General features: G+C 42.6%; 1 pseudogene across 1 annotated transcript; it reads right to left on the bottom strand.

Moving 5' to 3' along the window:
• Positions 1-711: 711 nt before the first annotated feature.
• Positions 712-17057, bottom strand: LOC311239301 (small ribosomal subunit protein eS8-like; annotated as a pseudogene). The gene is made up of 6 exons (XR_014621099.1): positions 17003-17057; positions 13652-13756; positions 9713-9812; positions 7162-7337; positions 4814-4943; positions 712-902 (listed from the first exon to the last, which is right to left on the bottom strand). The product of XR_014621099.1 is annotated as a small ribosomal subunit protein eS8-like (transcript).
• Between the last annotated feature and the right edge of the window lie 433 nt (positions 17058-17490).

Raw genomic sequence — 17490 nt, 5'->3', positions numbered from 1 at the left:
AGGCCATAATTGTTACATGCCAAATAACAATGTCCTGCTAATGTTTTGCAGATGGAATATTCAGATGATACTTGAAGTGATCCAATTAATGGCGATCTGCAGATATATTGTATACCTAGATTGAGGCAACTAAAGCTGCAATAGTAGAAGGTGCCATCAGCATTTTCAATTCTAGATGAGTCATTATACCCACAACCTAACTTGACCCTCAGCAACGAGGAAGTGTTACCATTTCAACCCACAGCAATAACTTTTACACCAAGATTCCCTGCAGTGTGTTTCATTGATCATGTAAAATATAATTTCCATTTTGTTCTGAGCCCTTCTGCTGACAGAGGTTGTTGTAGCACTGGAATGAGACCATATAGCCAGGGGAAGGGCAGTCCGGACACAACAGTGAGTGTAGTCACCCAAACACATTTGGCCATCAATGAAGACCCAACACCCAGTTCATTTTAATACATTTATTTTTATACACTTTCCCCTGTGAAAAAAAAAAGGATCAAATAGAATTTCACAATTTGTTCTCAGCCTTCGAAAGGGAGGAGCCATTGATATAGCTCAGCCCTTCTGCTGACGGAGGTTTTTGTAGCACTGGAATAAGACTTGAAAGCCACAGATGGGCAGACCAGTCACAGTGACAGTGCAGTGACCGTAGTCACCAGAACACCTTTGGCCAAAGTTGTACATCATTGAAGACCCAACACCAATAAACAACAAGAGGCTAAAAGAGAGGACAGCACACAGATCTGGGACGTTTGAGTTTTATTGACGTATCAAACAGCTGTACATCCATTTGCCTTTCTTGGCCTTGATCTTCCTCAGGTAGAACTCCAGCTCTTTATCCTCAAGGACGTAGCCGTCTGCTCTGCCACACTGACCAGGTCTGGAGGCAATGCAGGCTGCAAGGTGGGGGAGAGGGAACATTTAAATTAATAAAGTAACCAGAAAAACATCTGCAGTAAAGTCACTCCATATAACAGGCTGCATTTCCATAGTCTACACTTTTATAATGCATGGCTACTAGGGGTGCAACGGTACGCGGATACGTACTGTACCGCCTCAATGTGGTCCTCTGTACAGTATGCGCTGTGCACCGAGCGATTGCAACGGTATGGAACCTTTTTTTGCGGAACTTAAATCCCCCCCCCCCCGGCCCCAATATAACGTGCACAACTAACCGGATGTTGTTTGTTCATTCCACGCAGCTACACTGAACGAGAGCTGTAATTCAGCATAGCATATTAGCCTTAGTATGGCGAGTAAATACTGACAAGCAAGAGCCACCCGGACACAGTATATCACCATCGGCGACTGCAGTTCCTCCCCGGCCCCAGTCAACCAAGGCGTCGCCCAAGGCTCCGTACTTGGCCCAATCCTATTCACCATCTACATGCTCCCCCTCGGTCAGATCATCCGCCGCCATGGCCTCAGCTTCCACTCCTATGCCGACGACACTCTACCTCTCCACCAAACCATCCACCCATCTCCCCCCACACTCACTTATCAACTGCCTTCACGAAATAAAAACCTGGATGTCATCTAATCTCCTCAAGCTCAACAACAATAAAACCAAGCTCATGGTTGTGGCACCCAAGGCCCTGCTCCGGAAGGTTGGGGATCTCACCCTCAACATCGACGGCTGCTCCATCTCCCCATCCCCTAAGGTCCGCAACCTGGGCGTTATCCTGGACTCCACCCTTTCCTATCAATCCCATGTCAATTCCCTCACCAAATCCGCCTTCTTTCACCTCCGAAACATTTCCAGACTCCGACCATCACTTTCCGACACCACAGCCGAGACACTCATCCACGCCTTCGTCACCTCCCGCCTGGACTACTGCAACGGGGTCCTGTCCGGGGTCCCAAGCAAAAGCCTGGACAGGCTCCAGTATGTTCAAAATTCAGCTGCCAGGGTTCTAACCCGCACCAAACCCTGGCAGCACATCACCCCCATCCTCATCCACCTCCACTGGCTCCCCATCAAATCCCGCATCACCTACAAATCCCTTCACGCCCTGGCACCTCACTGACCTCCTCCACCCCTACACTCAGTCACGGTCCCTGCGATCCACGGACACTGGTCAGCTCTCCATCCCCCGAACCAGACTACGGACGTTCGGGGACAGAGCTTTCAGTGTGGCAGCTCCCACCCTCTGGAACTCCCTCCCCGCAGAACTCTGCACCGCCCCAACTCTGGACTCATTTAAAAAAAACTGCTCAAAACCCACCTCTTCAACCTGGCCTTCAACCACTAACTCTCACTTTATATGTATATGTTGTGTCTGTCCACTATGTTTGTTAATTTGTTACCTCTCCCTCCTCCTCCTCCCCCCCCCCCCTTTATGTAAAGCGACATTGGGTCCTCTGAAAGGCGCTATATAAAACGAAGTATTATTATGTCATTGTTAAACTTTATTGCGAACTTAAAATCACACATTTGAAACGGCATCACCCGAATATCACTGGTACACGGAAGAAACAGATCCTAGTGCAAGATGCTGCTTGAATGCAACGGGGACATGGGGGAGTATGGTCGCAGATCTGCTGCTATAGAAACACCTATGGCGTTTGTTATTGCTTTGGCCCGGTCTGCATTAATAGCGAGATGCTGCTTGAATGCAACGTTGCCATTAATGCAGACCGGGCCAAAGCAATAACAAACTCCTTTTATAGCAGCAGATCTGCGACCATACCGTTGTCGAGAACACTGGGTTTAAGCAAATGTTAAAAGTAATATAGCCCCGCTACCTAGTTCCCTCGTCCGTATTTCAGCCAGCAAGTCATACCACCAGCTCTGTATAAACTAGACTTTCATGAATGTGATGCAAGCCCTGCCCCTGTATTCAAGCATCAGTCATGAAAGGGGTTATGTATAAACAAGCACACGCTACAGTTGTCCACGACTTATCCTCCAAGGCATCTGCTATATAATAATCTTCAGATTTACTTAAGTGTTAGTAGGTTACAGCAGTAAGCATTAGTTTGCTCAGTCAATTATGGCCAATTAGTTTTATATTGTTTAATAGTTAAATAAATAGATCAATGAAGCAGATTTTTTGTATCCCTCCCACTGTACCGAAAATAATACCGAACCGTGACTTCAAAATCGAGGTACGTACCGAACCGTGGATTTTGTGTACCGTTACACCCCTAATGGCTACATAAGAATTGAACCTTACTAGGTTGGCAAGTTCTGGTCTTTCTCAGGGTCACAAATATCGTCACTTGACATTCAGTAGCAGAACTGGACAAAGATATCATCATAGAAAGACACTGTTGGAACTAGTTAACCTGTAGCCCTATTTTCAGAAATAGTCTACATAAGGGATAATGTATAGCTACGAGGTCATTGTCGCAAAATAATTGACCGACACGGAGTTTAGAATACCGAGGCGCCTCGCCGAGGTGTTCTTTAAACGTAGTGAAGGTCAATTATTTTGCGACAATGACAGACTCGAGTATAGCTATACATTATCCCGCTTATTACATGGTAACTTACTAATAATATACTTCATTTTACACCATCGACAAGATGAGATCAAATGCAGACGCAGTTCTGTTCTGTCGCTCCGCCCTGTCATCGGCGGCAGCTTCCCCGGCAGCCGGCAGTGTCAGATTGCACTGATGTCAGTGGGCTTGATTGCGAACAGCTGCGCACAGCGGTCATTATTGCTCGGCAGAGGTCAGTTATCGAGTAATAACGGACCTCTGACGAGCGCTATTGACCAATCACAATCAAGCATTTCGGCGAATGTTAAAACGCCATGTAATAAACTTTTATAGTGCATGACTACATAAGAATTGAATCCTTGGTAGGTTGGCAAGTTCTGGTCTCACAGCTCAAACAGTCGAGAACAGCGCGCGTGGCCGGGCACAGATTCAGAGCGGGCGAAAGTGCACGGAGGAAGGCACATTTACATGGAACAGCTGTAAATGCCTAGTCTATTGCGAAGTCAGTCCCCTTTTGAAGATGTTTTAAAGATTTCCAGTTCCAGTGTTCTATTGTCCATTTTGCATGTATAACCGGTTATTATATGATTAATTAGAATGTTAGAATTCATTTTAGAATGATGATCAGTGTGACTGTACTCCTGAAAAAGTATAGTAATATGGTTTATTTGTATTGGGAAAGATACAGACACATTAGCTGGTTGAACAACATCTATGTGTGTGGTAATAATGCAGATATTGAGTGTATTTCTGTGAAAATGATTGCTTCCACCCTGCGAGTCACGCGCAGAACTTTTAAAAACTTTCAACGCAGAACCAGACCTGTGGAAGTCTGCTACAAAAAGGCCACAAAAAGACTACAATTCCCATGGTTCAAAATATCCAAAATTGTCACCCTCGCGAAATACACTCGACCAAAATCGAAAAGTTAAATCTATCCAATAACACTTTTAACCTATTGCTAAACTAACGTATTGATGATACACATTCTACATGCTGTTGCGACATGTTTATGATGTTAATACTTGAATAAGTTTGAAATAAAAAAAATCGCTACTTTTATACAGTATGAAAAATATTGATTTATGACCAGATGTCATTTCGGGACCGGTACCGTCGGGTGGAAGAGGTGAAACTGTATGAAGCAATTTGTGTTTCAGGATCGCATTCATTATAGTGGCTGTGATACAATCGTTTTCATATCAGCTATGAGGGACAGATGGATGTCATCATTTAACGCACCCAAGATAATGATATCAAATTTAAGATATTTTTTAATATGAATTTGATAGTGAGCGCACCTACAATGCAGAGACTGATTTTAAACAAAGCGATGCAGCTCATTAAACACCCCACTCACCAAGCAGTTTTCCCTGTTGGAACCGTTCTTCCAAGAGGGGGCTGATCTTGCACGTCTTCTTGCGTTTGTCAAATTTCTTCTGGGTTTTCTTTGACCTTTTCTTGTTCAGGACCGCGTCTTCCGCATCAGTCTACAGAGAGAACAGGTTGAAGAGCATTAGATTATATCAAAACAATGTCTGAAATAATCCCTCGTGTTGCTAGTTTCATATAAAAACATTAACCCAAACAGTTTAAGGGAGGGTGGGAAAAAGCGATGATATGGACATCCAAATCCATTAATCTATATACCCGAAAATCAGTTTCTATAAATTTTTATTCATTTAAAGAATGAACAAGCAGTAAACTAATGTTTAAATGGATACACTCACAATCACTGCTAAATCAAATCAGACCTATTGCTATTTTACCAACCTTCACAATAAGAATCGTTTAGATTTGGCAAGTTCTGGAAAGTTCTCGATTACATTTCTTGCACAATTTCTCCAGGTATGGTCTTTCTCAGAGTCACGAATATCGTCACTTGCATTCAGTAGCAGAACTGGACAAAGATATCATCATAGAAAGACACTGTTTAGAACATATGAATGGACATCCAACTCTCAGGGCTCTACAGTGCGACCATATTGCTCGCATATGCCCCTAAAAATATGTGTGTGCGAACCTGAAAAATCAATTACTCGCACGGTGTGCGAGTGCAGATTACAGCCTCAATCGTTTTTTTCTCCGCTGCGAGAATCATTAAAAAACTACAAGTCCCACAGTTCACAGCCGCATAAACGTTCCAATCACAGTAGAGTTTCCTGTGGTCACGTGACTGGAAACTTGTCGAAGCCCATTCATTTTTATTTTTATTTTGCGCGAAAGATACCGGAGAATGAGAAGTCAGGCGAGGCAGCTCATGTTACAGAGGTGATAGTTAACGTTAACCAAGATACTGACGCTAGCCAGCAGGCTAGCGAAGTTGGCCAAGCTAGCGAGGCTACACCCACTACTACCCCCACTGTAGCACCCAATGTAGCTAGCGAAGCTACACCCACTGGAGCCGGAGGGAAGACATACAAACGTGAATTGGCTAAACATTTTCCCATGGCTAGAGTTCGAAAACAATGTCATGTTTTGTAAATATTGCAAAGTAGGATCGATGCATTGTTACACCCCTACAACTGGCCCACTGTGTATAGCTAACTTGGCTAGCGTTATCAACCGCAGAGGTGGGCAATAGGGTCCAGCTGCAGCGCCGGACAGCCAGAGTGCAAGCGGTGTGACGTCGTAATTGGCAGAATCGACTCAATCAATGGTCTACCTGACAAGCAAACTCATAAACAATGTTTCTGTACTGGAGGTGTACAGTATTTCAATAGGCAACCCTGAAAGGATTATTTTTCTAGAAGAGCAACACTAGCTCCCCCCTCTACTGATGGCCCTGGTTGTAAAGCCAGTGTCTCCTTTTTGTTCAATGTCACTGCCTTTCTTATTAGGCCTAGTTGTTGGCTACAACTTTGCCACAGTAGGCATTAATCACTTAAATACTTCAAATGTCTGTGTCCCATTCCCGTTTGCACACGCAGACGATACACAGTGGGCCAGTGACTTTGGTGGTATGTGCTATTGCACAGATGTGTGTCCCGTTCCCGTTTGCACGCACAGTACAAATATAAATTATATATGAATATAAATAAATTATAAATATTTAATAAATATTATATATAATAAATATAAAAAAAAAAAACTTTGTTACTTGAAATATTTTCAATGTGCTCCTAAATTTCTTTTTACATCCATTAAGAATGAACAATGTAGTAACCTAATGTTTGGTGTAATGTTTAAATGGATATTCAATCACTGCTGAATAAAAGCAGGCCTATTCAATTTGTGTTATACCAATTTCTTTGATCGATGGTGACCGGAACCTATCAGTTTTCAGCCCAATTGTCCACGACTAGTGACTGGCAGACTGTACACCATCAAGGATTGTTCTTAGCAGATCAAACTAAAAAATGTAAGTCAGCCACGGAAGTTGGAATTGGTGCATCTCCAATAACTGCAATTTTTTTTATTGAAATATTGTAGGTCCGACATGTTACACACCATCCTCTAATTATAGTCTTCCCCAGTCACAAATCACTTAACATTCAGTAGCAGAACCATCAAGATATCACTATAGAATGACCACATTTTAGCATAAGCTTTAACCAGATGTTGGGTTTAAACCCATGTAAAATTGCGGTTGCAGATGTGCACCCGTTTAACCCAACATTTATCGCAAATACAAGGTAGACACCTGGTTAATAAGACCAACAATGGTGGCTCAAAGCAAGACGGGCATCAGTCAGTTTGTCCACATACCAGCTTGGCTCCCTTCTTGTGTCCCAGAGGAGTGACGTAGTGAGCCTCATACCACTGCCTGAAGGGAAGGCTGTCGATGAGGACAATGCAGTTCTTCACCAGGGTCTTAGTTCTCACAAGCTCGTTGTTTGAGGCATTGTAGACCACATCAATAATCCTGATATTGCGTGTGCAGCCTGTGTACAAAAAGTCAAAATAGCATTAGTTTATTAACCTGTTCCACCCGTGGTGAAAATCCCGCCTAAAATATATACCTAGGTAAATGGAATATTGCTCCACTTCTACAAGGGTCATTTGCATATTCTTGGTATCTAGGTACATCTATGGACCTCAGGGAATGTATTCAGTGTCAGAAATATTGTGTCCATTACTAGGCTTGCTTAAATTGTGATGAAACGAGAATATGAATTATGATTTTTCTTTGCATCTTTGACAGTGAATAACACCATGCTGATAATGACCAAACATAAAAAAACTGCCACTGATCTCGTTCAGTACCTTCTTTTGATCGTGTACAAAAAATAATCTAAGGAAATTAATAAAGGGAAGATGATTAAAAAGATTCTGTAGATACGGACCAATGCAATTTGAAATATTATTATAGAATAGGAGGCTTATAAATCTTATTATAGCCAATTCGCACATTTATATACATATATTATCTTTCAAATGCCCGAGTTCAATTTGGATTTAGTATCACCAGGCGTGCATAACGGATGTACTTTTTTATTTACACCAGTGCAACCATTTTTTTTTTTTTTTAAACTTAAATTTTTTATTAACATTTATTTAGACAGACAGCACTTACAAAAAAATAAATAATAAAAAATGGAGACAGTATCACAATAAAGACAAAAAGAAAAAACTTTTATTAACATGGGTATCACATGGTTAGTTGTCTGGTTCCCCTACTGTAGTTTTCTAGGTATTTGATACAAAGGCTGATTGTGTATCTCTTTTAAACAGGCATAAACAGGTAATTCCTACTCAAAGACAATAAATGCTGAATAAGGTTTGTATGTGTGATCTGGGTCCAGAGACCCTCCTTGAGTTTCTTTCTTCCCTTCTCCTTCGTCCTCTTTTTTTTTCCCTCTTGTTTATTAACTTTCACTTTGCCTTTTGTTTCACCCATACACAAACCACATCCCTGAATATTTAATATCACACCGTTAAACAGACATAAATAAGGTATAAAAGCATTCAGCACTTGTAATATCAACTATTAACTAAAGTACAGGTGTGTGACATGGCTTCATAGACCCTGCTTGAACATCTTTCCTCCTTTACCCTTCGCTCTCTTGTGTTGCATTTGGTTCTTCCTCTGTGATGTCGTTCTCGTTCCTTTTATAATCCTCCCACTTTCCCCAAATTTCTCTTCCTGTAACCTCAGCATGTGTGTTATCCTTTCCATATCCTGTATTTCTTCCACTATTCCTACCCATTTTGCTATTGTCGGTGGGTCTTCCTTATACCACAGTCTCGTTATTGCTTTTCTGGCCGCTATCAACATTATCTTTATTAAATATTTGTCCCCCCCTTGTATTCCCTCGTGTGTCAGGTCTCCTAAGTAAAGCACCAGTCCCGTTTGTGGTATCCCGTATCCTAATATTCTGATCGTGCAACCATTTTTAAACTAATTCAGATCTAATTGTTGCTACATGCTAACAATAGGGAGGAGCTACATGCTAACAATAGGGAGGAGAAACTAACAGTTTCAATATTTGCCAAAATGTTACCTTTTGTGGCTCATTATCCCGAATAACAACAATTATTGCTATAATTCATTCAGAACGCTGAACTTTGAACCCCCATAGAATCTGCCAGGAAGTGTAGTTCGGAAAAATTCCAACGCTGATCGACAACTATGCACCGCACCCCCTCTACGAAATGGCCGCAAAAAGACTACAATTCCCATGGTTCAAAATTTCCAAAATGGTCAGTCTCACAATAGACTTCAGCCAATCTGAAAGTTAAAACTATCTAATGGCACTTTTAAACCTATTGCTAAACTAACGTATTTCATGATAATATACATTCTACATGCTGTTGTGACATGTTAATACTTGAAAACGTTTGATATGGCAAAATTCATGAAACACTCGAAAAATATTGATTTATGACCAGATGTCATTTTGGGAGTCGGTACCGACCCCGTCGGGTGGAACAGGTTAAAAAATATATATCCTTGTTAGTCAGAACCTGGGTTGTACAACAAGTCTCTCAGATGTCAATATTATCATCACTTAAACTCAGTAGCAGAACTGGACAAAGTTATCTTCATGGAAAGACATGTAACCTGATGAAATCCCTGATGAAATCCTGATGAATTGAAAATGGGGGACCCTGATGTAAACAAGACGAAAGTCTTTCTCTGGTCTGCATCCCCTTAACAATTGTGTGTATTGAGCTGTACTGTATTGTACCCATTCTGCAATCTGTTAATAAAGTTTTCAATCAATCAATCAAACCCCTGGTTGCGACCCGCCATTAACCCCATAGAAGAAGAAAACTACATGTACCCCTACACCCCATACCCATGTGGGAAACTTACCCTCAGAGCCCCATGAGTAGTTGCCGACATCAAGCCTCAGAGCACGGTATTTCTGGTTTCCACCACGGATTCTCACTGTATGGACACGGCGAGGTCCAATCTAATGGGAGAGGGGGGGGACCAGTTAAATTCAAAGTAGACTAGATCACTATGGCTTTTGAGTCAAATACTTATTTTGCAGCGTGTCAGAGTAACTATGACAAGTCCTAACATTGATAGGCCCCAATATTTGAAACCAAAACGGTCAAAAAAAGACCTACCTAAGGTCATTTTTTCATCACCCACACCGCAGACAAACAATGTCACACATGTCACCCTTTGCTTACTTTTGTGTGAATGAATGAACACTTTATTAACAGATTGCAGAATGGGTACAGTGCAGTACAGCTCAATACATACAATTGTTAAGGGGATGCAGACCAGAGAAAGACTTTCGTCTTCAGGGTCCCCCATTTCCAATTCATCGTAACATATATGACATACATGACATACAGATAGACAGTACTGCTACATCTATACATTTATGACATACCAGATTTGCAATTACAGTACTGTATTTGTGATACAATAAGACAGCGGGGCGTCCAAGCTCATACGTCTTCTTGTGGTAGGGCTTGCGTTTACCGCCGGTCTTGCAGCGTTTATGCCAGTTGTCCCTCGAGATACCTGGATGACAGAATTGGCGTTAGCCGTTAGGTGAATGGCATAACAAAAAAAAAACGACGACTAGTTTACTAAATGCTCGAGTGATCAGTTCTCCAAGGTTGTTTTCCGCACACGTTAGTAGGAAACAGCATAGTGAATCATCACGTCACTCAAGCACTCTAGCGTGGGCTGTTGCTGTTTGACGGCTAACGTAACTCTAGCTCGGTAAACAAATAGCTAGGCAAACAAATAGCTAGGCAGAGTAGTAATAATAGTGCCATTAGTTAGGTTGTAGAATTCCGATACAAATCTAATGCACTACCGTGAATGAATATAAGACTTGTTATGTTAGTGTGGCGAGGTCCAATCTAATGGGAGAGGGGGGGACCAGTTCAATTCAAAGTCGACTAGATCACTCTTATGGCTTTTGGGTCAAATACTTATTTTGCAGCGTGTCAGAGTAACTATGACAAGTCCTAACATTGATAGGCCCCAATATTTGAAACCAAAACGGTCAAAAAAAGACCTACCTAAGGTCATTTTTTCATCACCCACACCGCAGACAAACAATGTCACACATGTCACCCTTTGCTTACTTTTGTGTGAATGAATGAACACTTTATTAACAGATTGCAGAATGGGTACAGTGCAGTACAGCTCAATACATACAATTGTTAAGGGGATGCAGACCAGAGAAAGACTTTCGTCTTCAGGGTCCCCCATTTCCAATTCATCGTAACATATATGACATACATGACATACAGATAGACAGTACTGCTACATCTATACATTTATGACATACCAGATTTGCAATTACAGTACTGTATTTGTGATACAATAAGACAGCGGGGCGTCCAAGCTCATACGTCTTCTTGTGGTAGGGCTTGCGTTTACCGCCGGTCTTGCAGCGTTTATGCCAGTTGTCCCTCGAGATACCTGGATGACAGAATTGGCGTTAGCCGTTAGGTGAATGGCATAACAAAAAAAAAACGACGACTAGTTTACTAAATGCTCGAGTGATCAGTTCTCCAAGGTTGTTTTCCGCACACGTTAGTAGGAAACAGCATAGTGAATCATCACGTCACTCAAGCACTCTAGCGTGGGCTGTTGCTGTTTGACGGCTAACGTAACTCTAGCTCGGTAAACAAATAGCTAGGCAAACAAATAGCTAGGCAGAGTAGTAATAATAGTGCCATTAGTTAGGTTGTAGAATTCCGATACAAATCTAATGCACTACCGTGAATGAATATAAGACTTGTTATGTTAGTGTGGCGAGGTCCAATCTAATGGGAGAGGGGGGGACCAGTTCAATTCAAAGTCGACTAGATCACTCTTATGGCTTTTGGGTCAAATACTTATTTTGCAGCGTGTCAGAGTAACTATGACAAGTCCTAACATTGATAGGCCCCAATATTTGAAACCAAAACGGTCAAAAAAAGACCTACCTAAGGTCATTTTTTCATCAACCACACCGCAGACAAACAATGTCACACACAGGGGAGGAAATTAGGCCACTTTACTCGCCAATTGCGAGTATTTTTTACGTTTGGCGAGTAATTCATGAAGAGCACTCGCCAGTCTGGCGAGTACTAGTAATTACAAAACAAAACAAAAAAATCATTCTGCAATCTGCTGATTCGCTCACTGGCACAAACCGAACTCTGACTCCCCCCTTGATTCCTCCCATTTGCGCCACATAATAATCAGACCATAACCAATGAACATCATCGTTGTACAGATGCGCTCTAAGCTCCTCCAATGAACACTCGTTTTCTAGAAGATGCCGCCCATCTAGGGGAAGTGGACAGACCACTGCGTGCGGCCCTACAGACTCCTGCCACCGGCTTGACAACGTAGACAAACTTACAAAAACACATGAGTGGATGAAAATAATTGCATGTAGAGTCGTCGCTTTCGGATATCGGTGCGGTCTGACATGGGGGCGAACAACAGCACGCGACGCGTCTCCTTCGAGTCGGATGAGAATGACAGCATTAGCCGGCTAGCTACCTAGCATGTAACAAGCTACCATAACGCGCATTCAACATAGTGGACGACTATACTGAGCGGCTTTGCTTAAATGCAGCCGAGTGACATTTTATTATTACCGGGTTTCCCAGCATATCACCACTCGCCCATATGCCGTTCACAACGGTGATGTTGTCATATTTGGCATTCAGAACACACCTGCTGAACCCCTAGCGTTGTCGATTCGGTTCCAATGTATTGTCATCTTACAGCACAAGTACAGTACAACCAGAATACATTTGGCATACAACCAGAGTGCAAATGTAACAAGTCAAGTTCAAGTTGTTTTATTTAGCTATTACATTACAGTGAAATGCTTGGTTCTTTCACTGCCCAACCCAGTATTGATTGATTGATTGAAAACTTTATTAACAGATTGCAGAATGGGTACAATACAGTACAGCTCAATACACACAATTGTTAAGGGGATGCAGATCAGAGAAGGACTTTAGTCTTGTTTACATCAGGGTCCCCCATTTCAGTCCTGTTTGCTTAATGCCTTGTCCACTTCCTCCACACTCCAATATGTTATGATGAATTGAAAATGGGGGACCCTGATGTAAACAAGACGAAAGTCTTTCTCTGGTCTGCATCCCCTTAACAATTGTATGTATTGAACTGTACTGTATTGTACCCATTCTGCAATCTGTTAATAAACTTTTCAATCAATCAATCCCTTCAACCCTGCTCCTGTCAAACCTGCTCTTTCCATTCCCTCCATCATGTCCCCCCTTTCTGATGAATATTTCCTGCACTTAAGAGTCAGACACACATTCCTAGTAGTTGAGCTGTGATGAATGAAAACTTTATTTAACAGATTGCAGAATGGGTACAGTACAGTACGGCTCAATACATGCAATTGTTAAGGGGATGCAGACCAGAGAAAGACTTTCGTCTTGTTTACATCAGGGTCCCCCATTTTCAATTCATTTTCAATTCATCATTCAGTATAACCTAGACCAGCCCAACCCAGCATCTTTCACTGCCCAGTTCAGCCCAACCCAGTCCAGAATAGTTCCCTCTTTCATGTTAATATGTGATTTAATGATGTAATATTTTGAAGAGTAGAGACAGTGTGATTAATTTACTATGATTGAAAATCAATTTAGACGAAGACGTACAAAGAAGTAATTATCACAATTAGCGATTTTTTTTGTCTGGTAAAAAATCTATTTGGCTGGTAAAAAAAATCAGATACCCGCCAGTTGGCTGGTAAGCCAAAAAGTTAGTTTCCTCCCCTGGTCACACATGTCACCCTTTGCTTACTTTTGTGTTGGCAGCGGGGCGTCCGAGCTCATACTTCCTTCTTGTGGTAGGGCTTGCGTTTACCGCCGGTCTTGCGGCGTTTATGCCAGTTGTCCCTCGAGATACCTGGATGACAGAATTGGCGTTAGCCGTTAGGTGAATGGCATAACAAAACAACGACGACTAGTTTACTAAATGCTCGCGTGATCAGTTCTCCAAGGTTGTTTTCCGCACACGTTAGTAGGAAACAGCATAGTGAATCATCACGTCACTCAGCACTACACTCCCTGCACATGGCTACAGTACACTAGCGTGGGCTGTTGCTGTTTGACGGCTAACGTAACTCTAGTTCGGTAAACAAATAGCTAGGCAGAGTAGTAATAATAGTGCCATTAGTTAGGTTGTAGAATTCCGATACAAATCGAATGCACTACCGTGAATGAATATAAGACTTGTTATGTTAGTGTGGCCAGCTGGGTAATTTAACTATAGTGTAAAGCGTTTATCATTATTGCATTGTCATGTCGCTAGGTTTAGGTGCACTGTCGAGTTATTTATACAGTTGCGTCTTCCCTAGGGAACGTGGCGTGGCGCCTGGCGATACCAAGGTTGGGGGAATAGTCGTACCGTTGCGGTCAGTGTGTGGCGTTTACTACGCAGGGTGTTTCATTCAGTCATTCAAAGTGTAAGTCTAAAAGCTCTCTCGTTTGTGTCTTTTGCCATGCATTCCATTGTATCATCATGTGACTATGAGTGAGTGAGTGTTTTATGATAAATGTGGTGAAGCTACATGGTAATTATAAGTGTTGGCCTTATTTATAGTGTGCAACAAGCAGCATTTTGAGTATGTTATTATATTATGCTTGGATATTAATTGTTCCATTTCCATGTCATAACAGGTGGTGGTCAACATGTGGTCACTGCTTTGGCCTACCTTAGGTTAGGAGGGTGAGCATTAGTGTGTAGAATGTCTCTTTTTATTAGATAGTGTGACAACTATATTTGTATTAGGCAACTTATTTACACCATTGTGATAACTATATTTGTATTAAAGTCAACTTGTTCTTATATTACAATATTAAATTCTATTAAATATAATTGCTTTGTCTGTCTGTTATACCCTAAGCCTCATGGTTACGTAACATTAGCTAACTGTACGTTATTTATCTCAACCTAAAGGCAGGCTAGCGGTCTTGTTATTCACCCTAACCAGTGTTCAAAGTAAACGAGGTTAGGCAAGTTAGCACATTAGTCTAAAATTAACTACAGCATGGCCACCGCTAGTACACACGTTTAAAATATGACTGCCAATGTAACAAACTAGACATTTGAAATAGACGCGAGGTTTGGCGTCAGTAAGCTACATGGCCCATGCGCGCAGCCATCTTGCAAATGAGACATCACTTTGAAATAATTCATTAAAAGTAAGAATAAATGACAAAAGCAAACAAGTTAACTATGCATATGCTCGGATAATACTAAGCTTCAATATAGCAAACCATTATTGTAATATTCCTGTTGTAACACATCTGATGGACAAGGATTCTCTCTCCGACCCGAGAAGGAAAACACGTACCCATTCTCAGGCGCCGGCTAGAAAGCTAATTCTTCTTCTTCTTCTTCGTTTAAGTTTCCGGCGGGCTACGCATCTAGGCGTATTGCCGCCCTCCACATGACAGTGAGATCACTGCAAAAACAAAATTATGGCAGGTCGCGACTACAAAAGCCGCACACCGCCACCTACTGCACATAGATATATATCTATGCTACTGCACACCCCACTCCAAAACAACAAACCCATCCCTAACATCACCACCCTATCCAACCCTAATCTATAAGTCCCCCCTTGCCTCCTGTGGGCTGACTCTGACCTACTCGCTCACTAACACCCCCCTTTTCTAACGCTACTTGACCAGCCACCCTGTTTAACTCCGTCAAAACATCCTCAACTGTCAACCCCTCCATACCCAAGTGCCCCACTGCTGCTAAAACTATCAACCTAGTCCTCTCAGTCCTACTACTAATCGTCGCTGTCGTGTTCACTACTCCTGCCACAAAGGCCACCATACCTAACTTCTCCCTAAACACCCTCCCTTTCTTCGCCTGAACTTCCTCTACCACCCGATGCCCTATCCTAAAACCCTGCCCCCTATCTTGCCTTCCCTGATCCTCCTGCACTATCCTTACTGCCAACTGCCCTTCCCTAAACCCCTGTCCCTTGTCTTGCTGTCCCTGTCCTACCTTCCTAGCTGCCTCCGCATATGAAATTCTACCTTCCCTTCGCACCTGCTGGACCACTACCTCTCGCTTCATCGCCTCACAACCCCAATACGCTACACTATGCTTCCCACCACAACTACAACACTTCGGCTCCACTCCCAGTTCACACTCCCCATACTTATGCTCCCCACTACATCTACCACATCTCTGTCCCTTCCTACACCACTTAGCTACATGACCGAACTCCTGGCACCTATAACACCTCAACGGATTTGGCACAAACTCCCTAACCCTATATGCCAAATACCCTAAAAATACCACTCTCGGACTAACCTCACCCTCAAACTGAATAACTATGGTCCCTGTCTCCTCCTTCTCAGCCCCTCTCTTCATCCTCTCTACACTCTTAACTTTCCCATTGCGTTCGTCACTCCTCAAATCCCTTAACAGCTGATCCATACTAACCTTAATTGTAATTCCCCCAATCACCCCCTTGCACCCACTATCCCTTTTCTCCCCTACTATCCCTACTTCACTGACCTTCACTTTTCCAATGCTTTTCATTTCCCTTGCCCTCTCTACCTGCACTACACTTACACACGCTATGAACAAGTTCCCATCCCCCAACACCTTCCCGTACCTTACCTCACCTAACTGTGCTTTAATGAGCTTCGACAAATGATTCGGCTCTATATCCCCAACTCCATTTCCTCCCCCAAAACGCACCACTACATTCAACCCTCCAAAACCCTTTCCTCTACCCTCATCCTCTGACCCACTCAAGCTATCTCCCCTCTTTCTTCCTCTTACTCCCCTTCCCCTCACTCTTCTTCTCCACCTTTGACCACCCTTCTCCCCCACTCTCCTCCCCATTACACTCCATACCGTCACCACCCGAATCATTGCCTTTGCTATTCTCACCCCCATCACTGTTGTTCCTCTCCTCCTCGAGATATCTATCCATGAGCAAATCCCACTCGTCGCGACTCCATTTGCGTATCACGTCCTCACTGAACTTGTTCAAATCTTCATCAATCCAAAACCCCGGAAATTCGTCCGAGGGCCGGGGCCAACCAAGAAAACTACACGTCTCGTAAACCGACCTGTGCGCCTCCCACCACCGATCACTCCCCTTCGAACTATCAATCAAACTTCTAAATGCCTCTGCCTCCGACTCCACTAAAGACTTCTTCTTCTTCTTAGACATCCTGCTACGACTCTCCTTCGAATTTTGAATTTCAGCGCTCCTTCCCAATTGCCTAATTTGTGACGACCAACTTTCATAGGAGAATGCCATCCACCACACCGCCCCACCGTCTTCTCTAGAAAGCTAATTCTCGTTTAAGATAAGATATAAGATATTCCTTTATTGATCAGGCGTTTACCTGACAGCTATCGCCAACAAAGGTTAACTGCATAACGGATGTTGGCAGTAGTGAAGAAGGTAATGATAGACCCATTATCATGTCATTGTAGAACAAACGTCACAATATTTCAAATGCTGTCAAGTGTCAATGCTGCTGGGTCAGGAATTGCAGTAAAATGATAAATGAGCCCAAAGGATAATGTTATGACACCGATTAAATATATTTAAGAATATGAAATATGTTGTCAGATTTCGTTCTTCATAGTTACCTTGT

This window comes from Notolepis coatsorum (assembly GCF_963971535.1).
Source record: "Notolepis coatsorum genome assembly, chromosome: 13".
In the NCBI taxonomy this organism is placed as follows: domain Eukaryota; kingdom Metazoa; phylum Chordata; class Actinopteri; order Aulopiformes; family Paralepididae; genus Notolepis; species Notolepis coatsorum.
The sequence above is the reverse complement of the archived record's forward strand: the minus strand, read 5'-3'. Positions and strand labels throughout refer to the sequence as shown.